Below are 15068 nucleotides of genomic sequence, written 5' to 3' on the forward strand. Positions count from 1 at the left end.
GTGAGGGGCCCGCGTACCACAAAAAAAAAAAAAAAAAAAAAAAAAAAAAAGAACTCCATGAAACAAGAAGAATATGAAATAAACAACCTAACCTACCATCTAAAAGAATTAGAAAAAGAAAAACAAAATCCAAAGTCAAAAAAAGGAAGGAAATAATGAAGATCAGAGAGGTAATAAATAAAATAGAGATCAGAAAGATAATACAAAAGATCAATAAAACCAAGTGCTGTTTTCTTGAAAGGATAAACAAAATCAACAAACCTCTAGCCAGGCTCACCAAGAAGAAAAGAGACAGGACCCAAATAAAAAAAGAAATGAAAGAGAAGAAATAACAACTGATACCCCAGAGATACAAACTTCGAAAACAAACTTATGGTTACCAAAGGGGAAACGTAGGTGGGAAGGATAAATCAGGAGTTTGGGATTAACATATACACACTACTATATATAAAATAGATAATCAACATATAGCACATGGAACTCTACTAAATATTCTGTAATAACCTATATGGGAAAATAATCTGGAAAAGAATGTATATATGTATGTGTATAACTGAATCACTTTGCTGTACACCTGAACCTAATACTACATTGTAAATCAACTATACTCCAATATAAAATTTAAAAAATATTTTAATCATAAGAAAATACTATGAATGGTTATATGCCAATGAATTGGAAAACCTAGAAGAAATGGACAAATTTGTAGAAACATACAGTCTGCCAAAACTGAGGCAAGAAGAAACAGATAATTTGAACAGACTGATTACTAGAAATGAAGTAAAACCTGTAATAAACAAACAAACAAACAAACAAAAAAACCTCCCTACAAACAAAAGTCCAAGACTGGATGGCTTCACTGGGGAATTCTACCAAACATACAAAGAAGAATTTATACCTATCCTTCTCAAATTATTCCAAAAGACTGAAGAGGAGGGAACACTCCCAAAGTCATTCTATGAAGCCACCACCACTCTGATACCAAAACCAGACAAAGACACTACAAAAAAAAAATTACAGGTCAATATTTTTGATGAAATTACATGCAAAAATGCTGAACAAAACATTAGCAAACTGAATCCAACAGTACAGGAGAAGGATCACACATCATGATCAAGTTGGATTAATTCCAGGGTCACATGGCTGGTTCAACATATGCAAATCAATCAGCGTGATACACCACATTAACAACAACAACAAAAAAGATAAAAACCATATGATCATCTTAACAGATGCAGAAAAAAGCATTTGATAAAATTCAACATCCATTCATGATAAAAACTCTCACCAAAGCGGGCACAGAGGGAACATATCTCAGCATAACAAAAGCCACTTGTGACAAATCCACAGCCAACATAATACTCATTGGTGAAAAGCTGAAAGCCTTTCTGCTAAATTCTGGAAAAAGACAAGGATGCCCACTCTCACCACTTCTATTCAACATAGTATTGGAAGTTCTAGCCACAGCAATCAGACAAGAAAAAGAAATAAAAGGTATGCAAATTGGAAGGGAAGAGGTAAAATTGTCATTATATGCAGATGACATGATACTATATATAGAAAACCTTAAAGATGTCACACAAAAACGATACTATGTATAGAAAACTCTAAAGATGCCACACAAAAACTATGAGAACTAATAAATGAATTCAGCAAGGTATAAGATTAATATACAGAAATCTGTTGAATTTCTTTACACTAACAGTGAAATATCAGAAAGAGAAAGTAAAGAACCAGTCCTGTTTAAAATCACATCAAAAAATAAAATACCTTGGAATAAACCTGACCAAGGAGGTGAAAGACATATATGCTGAAAATCATAAAACATTGATAAAGGAAACTGATGATGGTTCAAAGAAATGTAAAGATATTCCATTCCCTTGGATTGGAAGAATTAATATTGTTAAAACATCCATACTACCTACCCAAAGCAATCTACAAATTTAATGTGATTCCTATCAAAATACGCATGACATTTTTCATGGACCTAGAACAAATAATCCTAAAAGTTATATGGGATCACAAAAGACCCAGAATTGCCAAAGTAATTTTGAGGAAAAAGAACAAAGCTGGAGGCATAACCCTCCTAGACTTCAGACGATACTACAAAGCTATAGTAATCAACAGTGTGATACTGGTGCAAAAACAGATATATGGGGCTTCCCTGGTGGCGCAGTGGTTGGGAGTCCGCCTGCCGATGCAGGGAGCATGGGTTTGTGCCCCGGTCCGGGAGGATCCCGCATGCCGCGGAGCGGCTGGGCCCGTGGGCCATGGCTGCTGAGCCTGCGCGTCCGGAGCCTGTGCTCCACGGCGGGAGAGGCCACAGCAGTGAGAGGCCCGCATACCGCAAAAAAAAAAACAACAAAAAAAAACAGATATATGGATCAATGGAACAGAATAGAGAGCCCAGAAATAAACCCATACCTCTAGGGTTAATTAATCTACAGTAAAGGAGGCAAGAATAGACAGTGGAGAAAAGACAGTCTCTTCAGCAAGTGGTGCTGGGAAAGCTGGACAGCCTCATGTAAATCAGTGAAATCAGAACACTTCCTCACACCACATACAAAAATAAACTCAAAATGGTTTAAAGACCTAAATATAAATCATGACACCATAAAACTCCTAGAAAGGAACATAGGCAAAACATTCTCAGACATAAATTGTGGCAATATTTTCTTAGATCCAACTCCCAAGGCAAAAAGAAATAAAAGCAAAAATAAATAAATGGGGCCTATTCCAACTTAAAAGCTTTTGCACAGCAAAGGAAATCAACAACAAAATGAAAAGACAACCTATTGAAAGGAGAATATAGTTACAAATGATGCGACCAACAGGGCTTAATTTCCAAAATTTACAAGCAGGTCATACAACTCAATATCAGAAAAACAAACAACCAATCAAAAAATGGGCAGAAGACCTAAATAGACATTTCTCCAAAAAAGACATACAGATGGCCAACAGGCATATGAAAAGATGCTCACCATTGCTAATTATTAGAGAGATGCAAATCAAAACCACAGTGAGGTAGCACCTCGCACTGGACAGAATGGTTATCACCAAAAAGTCTAAAAATAATAAATGTTGGAGAGGGTGTGGAGAAAAGGGAACTCTCCTGCACTGTTGGTGGGAATGTAAATTGATACAGCCACTATGGAGAACAGTATGGAGGTTCCTTAAATATCTAAAAATAGAGCTGCATTACGATCCAGCAATCCCACTCCTGAACATATACCTGGAAAAGATGAAAACTCTAATTCAAAATGATACATGCACCCCAATGTTCATAGCAGCACTATTTACAATAGCGAAGACATGGAAACAACCCAAGTGCCAATCAACAGACAACTGGTTTAAGAAGATATGGCACATATATACAATAGAATATTACTCAGCCATAAAAAAAGAGTGAAATATTGTCATTTGCAGCATGGATGGACCTAGAGATTATCATACTAAGTAAGTCAGACAAAGACAAATATCAGGGGCTTCCCTGGTGGCACAGTGGTTGAGAATCCTCCTGCCAGTGCAGGGGACATGGGTTCGATCCCTGGTCCAGGAATATCCCACATGCCACAGAGCGACTAAGCCGGTGAGCCTGTGTTCTAGAGCCTGCGAGCCACAACTACTGAGCCTGCATGCTGCAACTACTGAAGTCCAAGCACTTAGAGCCTGTGCTCTGCAACAAGAGAAGCCACCGCAATGAGAAGCCCACGCACTGCAAGAAAGAGTAGACCCCACTCGCTGCAACTAGAGAAAGCCCACGTGCAGCAACGAAGACCCAACACAGCCAAAAATAAACAAAATAATAAATTTATGAAAAAAGAGATATCATATGATATGTGGAATCTGAGAAATAATATAAATGAATCTATATACAAAACAGAAACAGACTCGCAGACATAGAAAACAAACTTATGGTACCAAAGGGGAAAGGGAGTGGAGGGAGGGATAAATTAGGAGTATGGGATTAACAGATACACGCTACTATACATAAAATATATAAGCATCAAGGATTTACTGTATAACACCAGGAAACTATATTCAATATCTCATAATAACCTATAGTGGAAAATAATCTGAATATATATATATGTAACTTAATCACTTTACACCTGAAACTAACACAATATTATAAATCAACTATACTTCAATTAAAAAAAAAAAACTCCAAGGAGAAATGTGTTTGTTTCCTATGGACACCACTCTATCAAATTCAACAACTCCTAGTATTCCTCTTACCAGAATCTGGATCAAGAAAGAAAACACAAACCACTTAAGTGTTATTAGATTTGAGGAGGTTGGCATGCCATCTGTGAGGGTCTTATTCAAGTTATTTCAGAACAACTGTTCACAGAGCTTAGACAGGTGCTTGGTTTGGTAAATTGTACACCCTGAATACAGGGCAGGAGAAATCTTGCCTATATGACTGTATGAGTATGAGTGAGCAATGACCACTATCCTATGGAAATCTCTCTGGAGGGTGCAGAAAGCAGAGCAAAGTTTACCACGTCTTAATTCTGTGCCCTGTTCAATGCAGACAATAGGAAAAAGGTGGAACAGAAGATGAAGGATTGGCAGAGTCCTGGGAGGAGAGGGAAGGAACAAAAAGACAGCAAGTGGAGCAAACGGTGGCAAGTAAAGCAGGTAGTGACAATAGAGAACAGGGAAGATCAGGAGCTCATCAAACAGAAAGGGCAAAAACAGATTTTAAAAAAGGAATTACGGAATGGCCAAGAGGATAAAGAGGAGAGGAGGTAAGGAAGAGGGAGAGGGAGCAAGGCACAAAGAGGGTAGGCAGCAGGTCCTGGGCTGAAAGAACAGCGGATGGGTCATTCAGGGTAGAATGACCTGTCCTGTAGATATCGAGAAGGTATCTTAGTTATACTCTTTCCCGTATTTCAAGCTACGTCTATTCAATTTTGATTTATTGTTACTCCAAACTGCTCATGAAGACAGAAGTCAAATTTGGGAGGTCAGCACACTGTGTCCACTCTGTGGTTTAAGTGAATCTAGCCCTAATGGCCTCAGGAGGCCCTGGGCAGGGAAACAAATCAGCTATGGATGAGCAGTCCCGGGAGGGAGCAACAATGTTCTAAGTTACTAAATAGAGACAATGACTCTATTTCTGGTCTGTTGGCCAAAACTGAGGGTTCCATGCCAGCGGGTGAGAGAAGGCAAAGGGCTGCGGGGGGGTGTGTGACTCATCCTAGATTAGGTATTTTTGCTGAAAACTCCATTCAGGAATGTAACCATGATAATTTTCCTTACCACTTGCATAGATAAATTCAAATTTCTCCTCAGCAGATCTGATCACCTGTGGAGGAAAGAGAAAGAATGATATGGCACTCAGGAATACGTGTGGGGTGGAATGACTGTGGTGTTTGTGTGTAACCCAGACCTATTAGACTCCAGACACCCTGCACATTCTCTCAGTCAGAATCTTCCATTGGCCACAATCTTCCGTTCTCGAGGGGAGACACCTTATGGGGAGGAATTGGTAGGGTTTCCCTGGTAATGCGCTCTCATGGGGCTACATTTTCCTGTTGACATGGCCAAGCCCTAGAATAAAGCAGCAATGATTGAGAGGGTGGAAAGAGTATGCATGGGACCCCTCATATCTAAGTATTCAAGATCCCACTCATGTGCCTCCAGCCAAGACTCAAAATACAAAATGTGCAGCCCCACCGCACTCATACCTGGGATCCTTCCCTCAACCACCTGAGCAGGGTGAACTCTCACCCCTTAGAAACCAATGTTGAAACACCATAGCAAAGGACCTTGCATTCTTTTTTTTCTTTTTTAAGATTTTTTTTTTGATGTGGACCATTTTTTTTAAGTCTTTATTGAATTTGTTATAATACTGCTTCTGTTTTATGTTTTAGTATTTTGCCCATGAGGTATGTGGGATCTTAGCTCCCCAACCAGTGATCAAACCTGCACCCCCTGCATTGGAAGGCGAAGTCTTAACCACTGGACCGCCAGGGAAGTCCCCAGGACCTTGCATTCTTAACAGACTCCCCAACTTCTAAGTAACAATCCAGTGGTGTAACAGTGCACAAGAGCAGGCCTGCACAGGCATGGTGACGCGAGGCAGGAAGATGCAGAGACCACCAGGAAGCGGGGAGCCAGGTGGGAGCGTGGGGGACAAGGAAAGATTTAGGAAAAGACCTTCTTGCAGTCTCCCTGTCTTTAATGACGTAATATTGACAGGATGTAGATAAATAATACTAGCGACTTATGATAAGTATTCTTTTAATCACCATGAGAAACACAGAGGTTAAATAAATGGAGCATGGACTCAAGGTGCTTGGGTTAAAATCCAAGTTGCGTGAACTCTCGGCTGAAGTACCTCAGCACAAGTCATTCAACAGCTTTTTGCCTCAGATTGCTCAACTATGAAATGCAGATAATCACAGAACTTCTCTTACAGGATTACCGACAAGGTTACATATTTAATGCACGGAATACACTTGAGGTATGACCTGAAACCAAGTGAACACTCAAAAAATTTGGATTTGTGTTGTACACTCTATGGTTAGTAGTTACTGTTACTAACATAGCTTTAATAAGTAAGGATCTACCTCTTTTACACCTCACAAATACTCATAAAAATATAGGTTTATCTCCCTAATTTACAAGTATCTCTTCATTCCTAATTACAGTATTAATTTCAATTATAAAGGCAAAAGTAATACCAACGATGCATCATAACTACCCCAATTTTGTATAGATTAAGAGACAACAAGAGGATTCACCAGGGTAGTATTAATCATGGTTATAATGTTATATTAATGTAAATTAACAGTGTACCGAAATCATCCCCATTTCCTAAAGGGAAATCAATACTCCCAAAGAGAATGCCAACATTCTTATGACTACTTTCTTGGCCCTGGTTATAAAGGTCCCGGGATAAGAAAGAACTCTGTAGGATATCAAAAACTGCTCAGAGCTCAGTCCCCACAGTCATTACCCCCCATTTTCCTTCTAAGTTGGCCATGAATTTTCTTGGACATAGCCATGTCCCTACACCCTCACCCCATGCTGGCCACTCACCAGAGTGAGGCCATGCCCTGGTCTCCCCCCTCCTCTGAGAATGCCCAAGTCTAGGCAAGCACACAGCCACAACATACCCCAACAAACAACATACAATCTTTTTGAGACTATAAGCCCTGACTTTAATCACACACCCTGCCTTTTGCCTCAGGAGGAGGTCACAAATAGGTCAAGGATCAGTTTCTTGTCGCCATGCCCTCTTCTAGGGCCTCTCGGTGCCACCAATGAACTCATCCAGCCCCCCTGCATAAGCAAGGGAGAGAAATGATATTGAATACATTGTATTTTCTGGTGACAGAATAGTCAGAGATATCAGTGCAGTGAGTATTCATGTCTATTTTACTATATATTCAGATACACAGATGCAGAAATAATTATAGATATGCTTATATACAAAATTAGCAGTATTTATATATTCTATTTATTGAATTGATATTTGCTGAATATTTATTTATTCATTTGTTTCTTTGTCTGTTTCTTGGCTCTGTCTCCTGAGCAGATCTAGAAGCACTGACACCTTGAAAGCAATGAGCACATTTAGTGCACAGACCTTGGTTTCTAAACACCATTATCCATTAAAGGGAAACCAGAGCCCTTTGGAAAAAGGGCTGAATACAGGGCTGGGCCAGGTAAAACACAAGATGATCCCATCTATGTTATAAGGACACATGAATCAATATGAAAGAACGCCCAATAGACAAGGCTGGAACCATTTTCCTAGAAAACTATATAACAATTGGAACAATTAAAATATGGAACAATTTTCCTATCAAAATAAATATATAATATTGAATTATACCCCAAAGAACAAAATAAGTATCCATCAGCCCATACCAATATTTATAAAATATTGAAAAAATAAATAAATGGAGGGAACAAATCTTCCTTATGGAAGAATTCCAAATAGCATGTTGAGATACCTGCCTTCTAAGAAGTGGAAATTCATTTCCTTCTCCTTAAGTATGGGTAGGACTTGCCATATTCCAAAGAATAGAATATGGAAAGAAGAAAATCATGATTTTATAACAGAGAAGTAGTGAAGAAACATCTTAACCAAGCGGTCAAGGCTAATTTCAGCAGTGATAACTTTTACTGATATCATATACCCCCTGACATGATGCAATGAGAAACACACTCTACCTCTGAGTATATTTTAGAAATATACTTTTTCTCTTTTCAAAGTGAAATTTACATTATATTTAAATTACAATTCCTTTGTAAGCCTCTGCTATAACATACTAAATTTATATGACTATATCTATAACCACTGACTTTAAACTAATGCAAAAAAATTAAATGCTGACCATTACAGATTTGCCCTCATTTTTTTTTCTTGTTGAATTTTCTCATCTAGGATCCACTAAGTTAATGCAAAAAATTAATCTCAGATTTTGACTACTGGAGTGTAGGGGTCTTGCCTTCTGGTCTTTCAGGATGTTTGCTGAGAATGTGACTCAAATGAGGTCCTTCCCTATGAGACTGCAACTCATGTTGTTAATGACAGAAGATGGAGATGTCTTAACCTTCATGATGCTTGGTATATATATGTTAAAAAATAATGCTCTTAGTAATTTCCAGATTTTCTTACAAGCATGTTCCAAATTTCTTTCGCATACTCTGAGCTCAGTTTTTATTTTTGCAGGCTAAGGGAAATTTAGGGATCTGTATAACATTTTGGTTGATACCACCATTGCTTGTCAGGGAGGTGAGTAAGGCAAACAAATGATAAGGATCAGCTCTTCTACTAATTTAAGTGATCTGGGTGTGTGGTTAACGCATGCTCTTGACACCACAGCGTTTCTATGTGGATGTAACTGTCCCTCCTTTCCATATAAGATTCTGTATTTAGGCTTTAGGAATGCCTAACATTAAGGGTGAAAAAAATTTAGTGGATTTTCCCCTCAAGTTAGGCAATTTTCTAAAAATTATTTCATGATCTTGTCCCTAAATGATTCATCTAAGAGAAAACAGATAACAAGATAACATCACTAAGCCTGTAAATTCATTCATGATGCAACACCAAATGTTACTAATGCCAGCACCAGATGTGAGCCTACTATGAAGGGTGAAGCAGGGTGACATTCTGGGGCTCTGTTGCTGATTAGTTAGATGCTCTCCTTTGAAAAGACTTACAAATAAAACAAACAACTGTGAATGAAATGATTACACAGGGCCTGTGAAGACCTTCAGAGACTGTTCTGGGTTTAGGCAAACAAGAGAGTGCATTAGGTTGTAAGAGACAGAAAAGTAGCTCAAAGTAACTTAAGCAAAAGGGGAAGAATTTATGGGATCTCACAGTGAGGAAACACAGAACTGCCTCTGGCTTCAGACCTGGCTTGACACGAAGACTCAGTACCTTGAGGCCTCCTGATCTTCCTCTCCACCTTACACTCTACTGGATCCTTTTGGCGCCTTTCCTCCGATGGGCTCCCATCTGCCGGCTCAGCCACCCCACTGAAAAAAGGCAGTCTTTTGTCTTTTCAGGCATGAAAATTTCCAAGGAGACCACCCCGGGGTCACGTGCCCTTCACCGACCGGTCACTAAGGTCTGGGCTGCGCCACTCCGATTGGCCGGGCTTGGCCCAAGCCTTGGCTCCTCTGTCCAGGGAAGGGCGGGGCCCGGTGATTCATGGACCAAAGGGCCGCATGGGTGAGGGAGGAGAAGTTCCTGAAAGAGAAGAGGAGCACCACTCTCAGAAAACGGGAAGGAGAGCACAGCCCCTACAGCTCTCTCAAGCGAAAGTGTCCTCTGACCAGAGACACCTGTGATCATATGGCAGCCATCCGCCAGGGCCTAAGAGAACGCCCCCGAGGGGGCCTCATACGCCATCCACTACCCTGTTACTGTTCTGAGCAAGGTCTACCCAAGCACAACTATGGAGAGACGCTTCTCTGTCTGCTGCAGCCTTGTGGATCTGTGCACTCCATCTGGAGCCCCTCTCTCTCACACAGTAGGGACAGGCTCCCAGAAGCCATGTGTGTACCACGTGATCTTGCTCTACCCACAGCTGATTGGTGAAAGGCAAGTCTCAGAACTGAACTCATCAGATACCTGCTGAGGAACTTGGAATTGGGGCCAACAAGGCAGATTTTCCTATGTGGCTAAACACAAAACATGGGAATTTGAGAGCTTTGTGTGGCTAGGATTTTCATTCAGAAACAAAGAAAGCTGGGGACTCAGAATTAAATAACAAAGATATAGAGAGAGGTGTGGAGAGAGGTATAAGGATGTTTGGAGAGAGGTACAGGCAGAGGGCAGAGAAAGAAATCTCAGGATTTCCAGTTTCTGATTCCATCCGTCCTGAAGTTCAGCTGCTTTCCATCCAATGTGCCATGAGGTAGGCTCTGATTCCTTACCTCCCTTTTAATGAGCTCACCAGAGCCAGGTTCTCTTACTTTCAACCCAGCATCCTAACCACTACAGCAAGTGTTAGGAGATGGGCCAGCAAGTAGGGAGGCTGTTTTCTAGGCACAGGACCGTGGCACAACACAACACATCTCTAACAAAACTCACTCAGTCCCAGGGGTGCTGAGGCTGAGCTGTTCCACAAAGCCCATGAGCATCAAACTAGACCACCAGAGAAACACATCAGATTGGAAGAACTGAGCGATGTTCTGCCTGTGCAGGAGGGAAAAGATAGATGGTCCTTGGCAGCTAGGATGTGTGATTTAACCACTCCATCGTACTAAAAGAGGGTCATGGGACTTCTCTGGCGGTCCAGTGGTTAAGACTCCGTGCTCCCAATGCAGGGGGCCCGGGTTTCATCCCTGGTCAGGGAACTGAGATCCCACATGCCACACGGCACGGCCTGAAAAATAACGTAACAACATAACATAACATAACATAATATAATATAAAATAGGGTCGTGTAACCTGGGGCCAGCAAGACAGTCCTGGTTGAAAATATTCTGCTAACATCAGCCTGGATGCTGTCACAGTGCTCTCTTAAGCATTCATTTAGGGTCACACTTACTCAAGATAACGCAGCTAAAACTGTTTCCCAGATCTAGGAAGGAGAAGATTTTAACCCATGTGTCACAGTGTCAAGAGAATAACATTTCACCTGAATTCATAAAGCTCCAGCAATGCTAACAGGCACCACATTGTTAACTGCATGTAGCATGAATAGATAAAAAGGAAAAGTCCCGAGCAGTTCTCTAATTGTAGGACCTTGAACAAATTACTTGAACTCTCTGGGCATCAGTGTACTTCTTAGTAAAAAGAAAAAAAAAAAAGATTGTTAAATCGCCATCACTTCTTAGGGTTATTGTGAAAATTAAATGCGCCAATATGAAATGCTTCATACAGCGCCTAGCATATAGTAAGTGCTAAATAAGTATCAGCTTTTATTATTATTACTAAAATTATAGGGCTGCCTCCACCAAGTTAATTTCAAAAGCACATGAACTCTTTCCTTGTGCAAAATCATTCACACACCGTTCTATTACACATTCATCAGTTTGGATTGCCAAATCTCTATTGTAATGCAGCAAACTCTAGTAGGAAACATGAAATACCACATTCAAGACTTTTATAAAATAGTTTTCAAAGTAGAGGGACTTCCCTGGTGGTGCAGTGGTTAATAATCCGCCTGCCAATGCAGGGGACACGGGTTCAATCCCTGGTCTGGGAAGATCAAACATGCTGCACAGCAACTAAGCCCGTGAGCCACAACTACTGAGCCTGCACGCCACAATTACTGAGCCTGTGCTCTAGAGCCCGTGAGCCACAACTACTGAAGCCCATGCACCTAGAGCCCGGGCTCCACAACAAAAGAAGCCACTGCAATGAGAAGCCCGCACACTGCAACAAAGAGTAGCCCCTGCTCACCTCAACTAGAGAAAGCCCACGCACAGCAATGAAAACCCAAAGCAACCCAAAAATAAATAAATAAATAAAATTTTAAATCGCTTAAAAAAAAAGTAGATTATTTCCTCCTAATGGGTTTTAATGAAGAGAAAGGTGAGATTAACCACAACACTCTTCTGACAAGTACAGATTTGGACAAGTCACATAGAAGTAGGGTGGGCAGTGTTATAAGTGGTGGGCTGAGAACAAAACGTCTTGATGGAAAATTTGATGATATCACAATGATCTGTAATTCTCAGTATTCACCAGGCAGATGAGCCGGTGTCCTCAGAAAAACTCTAGACTGTCAAAGCTCCATAATTTTTGGAGCACATGTCTACATATCCAAATCATATCTTTTTCTGCCATCTACTGGTCATTTTCGAGAAGGACCATAGTCTTTATGTGAGCAGAGATGGCAGGGTCTTGATGCTTCTCTTCTTTCTTGGCCTACCTGGGGCCTTGCCCACAAACCTCACTGGAACTGTGGAGTGTGAACTGGGTTTGTGGGATAAGTGACAGGGCTTTGGGGGTTGACGACGGTGGTGTATGGAGACACTGATGGGACATATGTGGGGTGCTGAGTATCGATCTGTGGGCTTACAGAACGGGGTTTATATTTTCAGTAATGGGTTGTCTGTGGACTTTTATATCCCATCGAGACCAGTCATTGGATGTAGGCTGCCGCTTATGGGTAGGAAACCAGTCCTTGCACTCCAAGTGTGTGTCCTCCATGACTGGTGGCTGTGAATGGACCCAAGTTGATGTGGCGCCCAATCCTTCCCCTCCAAAGAAGAATCCTGATGTACACCTGCCCACTTACAGCCTGAATCCCAACAATTCCCCAGCACACATGATAACTTTTCTGGACACAACTCTACCGTTCCACCCAAGGACCCCGCCAGCTCATCCAACTGTTAATCCTATGACCCTTCCATCCAGACCACTAACAACTACGTGGAATGAAAAAACTCCTCCAGCTCATTTAAACTACTTGAAGTAGTCCAAGCAGTACTTCAGCCTGTCCTTTCACCGTAGGGTTATAATGTTTGGTTCCTTGATGTGGGACATGGGGACAAGCTGGGGTGATTTTTTGAAAGTTCATTGAGTTGTCCCCTTAAGTTTTGTTTACCTTCTATAAGTAACATATGCATTAATAAAATTTATGAAAATAAATCTCAGGATGACAAACTCCATCCTGATGAAAAATCCCCTTGATCCTCTGTATTCTTCATTTACCTTTTACCTCTTATTCATCCAGCAAACTCATGCCTGACCCTAACCCTTCCCATTCCAAAATTCCTGCCATCTTTTCACTCCATCCAAAGCAAAATACAGCCTGGACAAAGAAATAGATCCAGGGAGGGAGGGAGACGCAAGAGGGAAGAGATATGGGAACATATGTATATGTATAACTGATTCACTTTGTTGTAAAGCAGAAACTAACACACCATTGTAAAACAGTTACACTCCAATAAAGATGTTAGAAAAAAAAAAAAAGAAATAGATCCAGAGGGATCTGGAGTCAAACTCCACCTGACATGCCCTGAACCTTCCCTAGATGATTTGCTGAACCCAAGAATCATTGGGCAAGAGAAGGGAGGGTATTCTAGCTCCCATAGAATAAAACTTTTAAAATTTTATCATAACACAAAGGAGAATATCTTTAGGACTTCAAGATACAAAAGGCATAAAATATGCAGGAAATTGTTAGTAAGTTTGACTACTTTTAAGTAAAACATGTTTCCAAAAATAAAATAAAGCACAGCCAACACTATGACAACACAGTAAGGTGCAGACACAGTTAGAGTTGTAGAAGATGTATGGCAGATATGAGTCTGAACAGTTCGTATTTTGGGAACTGATTAAATGTCTCCTTTTAACATAATTTCACAACACCAAACTTTTCTAGAGTCCTTCAAAGACAGCGCATTCTCTACTTTTTTTTGTTCTATTCACTTTTAGACTTTAGAATAAATTTAGATTCGCAGAAAAGATTCTAAGACGGTACAAAGAATTGTTTACAGCCTTAACCTAGTTTGCCCTAAGGAGAATATCTTACATAACCAGGGTACATTTGTCAAAACTGAAAAATTAATATGGGCACAGTACTATTAACTAAATGACAGACTCTGTTCAGATTTCACCAGTTTCCCCACTAATGTCGTTTTCTGTGCCAGAATCTAATCCAGAACATCACAGCATTTAGTCACCATGTTTCCTTAGTCTCCTCTGATCTGCGACAGTTTCTTAGTCCTTTTTTGTACAACTTAGAAAATGTAAAGAGTATTGATCACATATTTTGTACTACATCCCTCGATTTCTGTCTCCTGTATTCTCATTATTAGACTAGGGTTATGTGTTTTACGGGAGAAAAAATCCCCGAAGAGCAAGTACCCTTCTCACGAAATCATGACAGGTGTACGTTATATGCCCCATGGTATCTCTGGTGATGTTAACCATGATCATTTGGTTAAGGTGGTTTCTGCCACGTCTTCTCCACTGTAAAGCCACTTTTTCTTTTCCCTCTCCATACCCTCTTTTTTTTTTTTTTTTTTGGCCGCACCGCAAGGCTTGTGAGATCTCAGTTCCCCAACCAGGGATTGAACCTGCGCCCTCAGCGGTGAAAGTGCAGAGTCACCCCTTTTTTTTTTTTTTTTTTTTTGGCCGCACCGCAAGGCTTGTGAGATCTCAGTTCCCCAACCAGGGATTGAACCTGCGCCCTCAGCGGTGAAAGTGCAGAGTCCTAACCACTGGACTTCCAGGGAATTCCCTCCATACCCTAACATTTGGAAGTGAGCCAGAAGTCCAGCCTACACTCCAGGGAAGGGAAAGTAATTGGAATCAATTCAAATTGTTCTGTAAGGAAGATGGAACTCCTTTCCCCCCATCTATTTATGCATTCAATGATTCATTCACATTATCATAGACTCGTGGATATTTAGTTTCTTGGGTTATATAATCCAGTACTAGTATTATCTATGCATTTGCTCAAATTGTTCCAGCTTTGCTTATTGGGAGCAATTTCAGGTTGGCTTCTGTACCCATTTGCAAACCCCTTATTTTTTAAAATCAGAGAATGGCATTTAAAAGCCAGTATCTGGAGGAGTAATGTCAGCAAAATGGCAGCTCTAAGCTCTTGTCTCCCCACAGACACATCAAAAAA

At 40.6% G+C, this 15068-nt stretch overlaps 1 long non-coding RNA gene across 7 annotated transcripts in view; it reads right to left on the minus strand.

The window, feature by feature from the left end:
• Window positions 1-15068, minus strand: part of LOC102987758 (uncharacterized) — a 97289-nt gene that overhangs the window by 57141 nt on the left and 25080 nt on the right. For all 7 annotated transcript variants that reach the window (XR_008615497.1, XR_008615502.1, XR_008615499.1 and 4 more), the window contains one exon: window positions 5269-5314. This is a non-coding gene — a long non-coding RNA (uncharacterized lncRNA). The remainder of the gene's footprint in view (window positions 1-5268; window positions 5315-15068) is intronic.

The sequence above is a fragment of the Physeter macrocephalus genome, chromosome 17 (genome assembly GCF_002837175.3).
Source record: "Physeter macrocephalus isolate SW-GA chromosome 17, ASM283717v5, whole genome shotgun sequence".
NCBI classification, from domain to species: Eukaryota; Metazoa; Chordata; class Mammalia; order Artiodactyla; family Physeteridae; genus Physeter; species Physeter macrocephalus.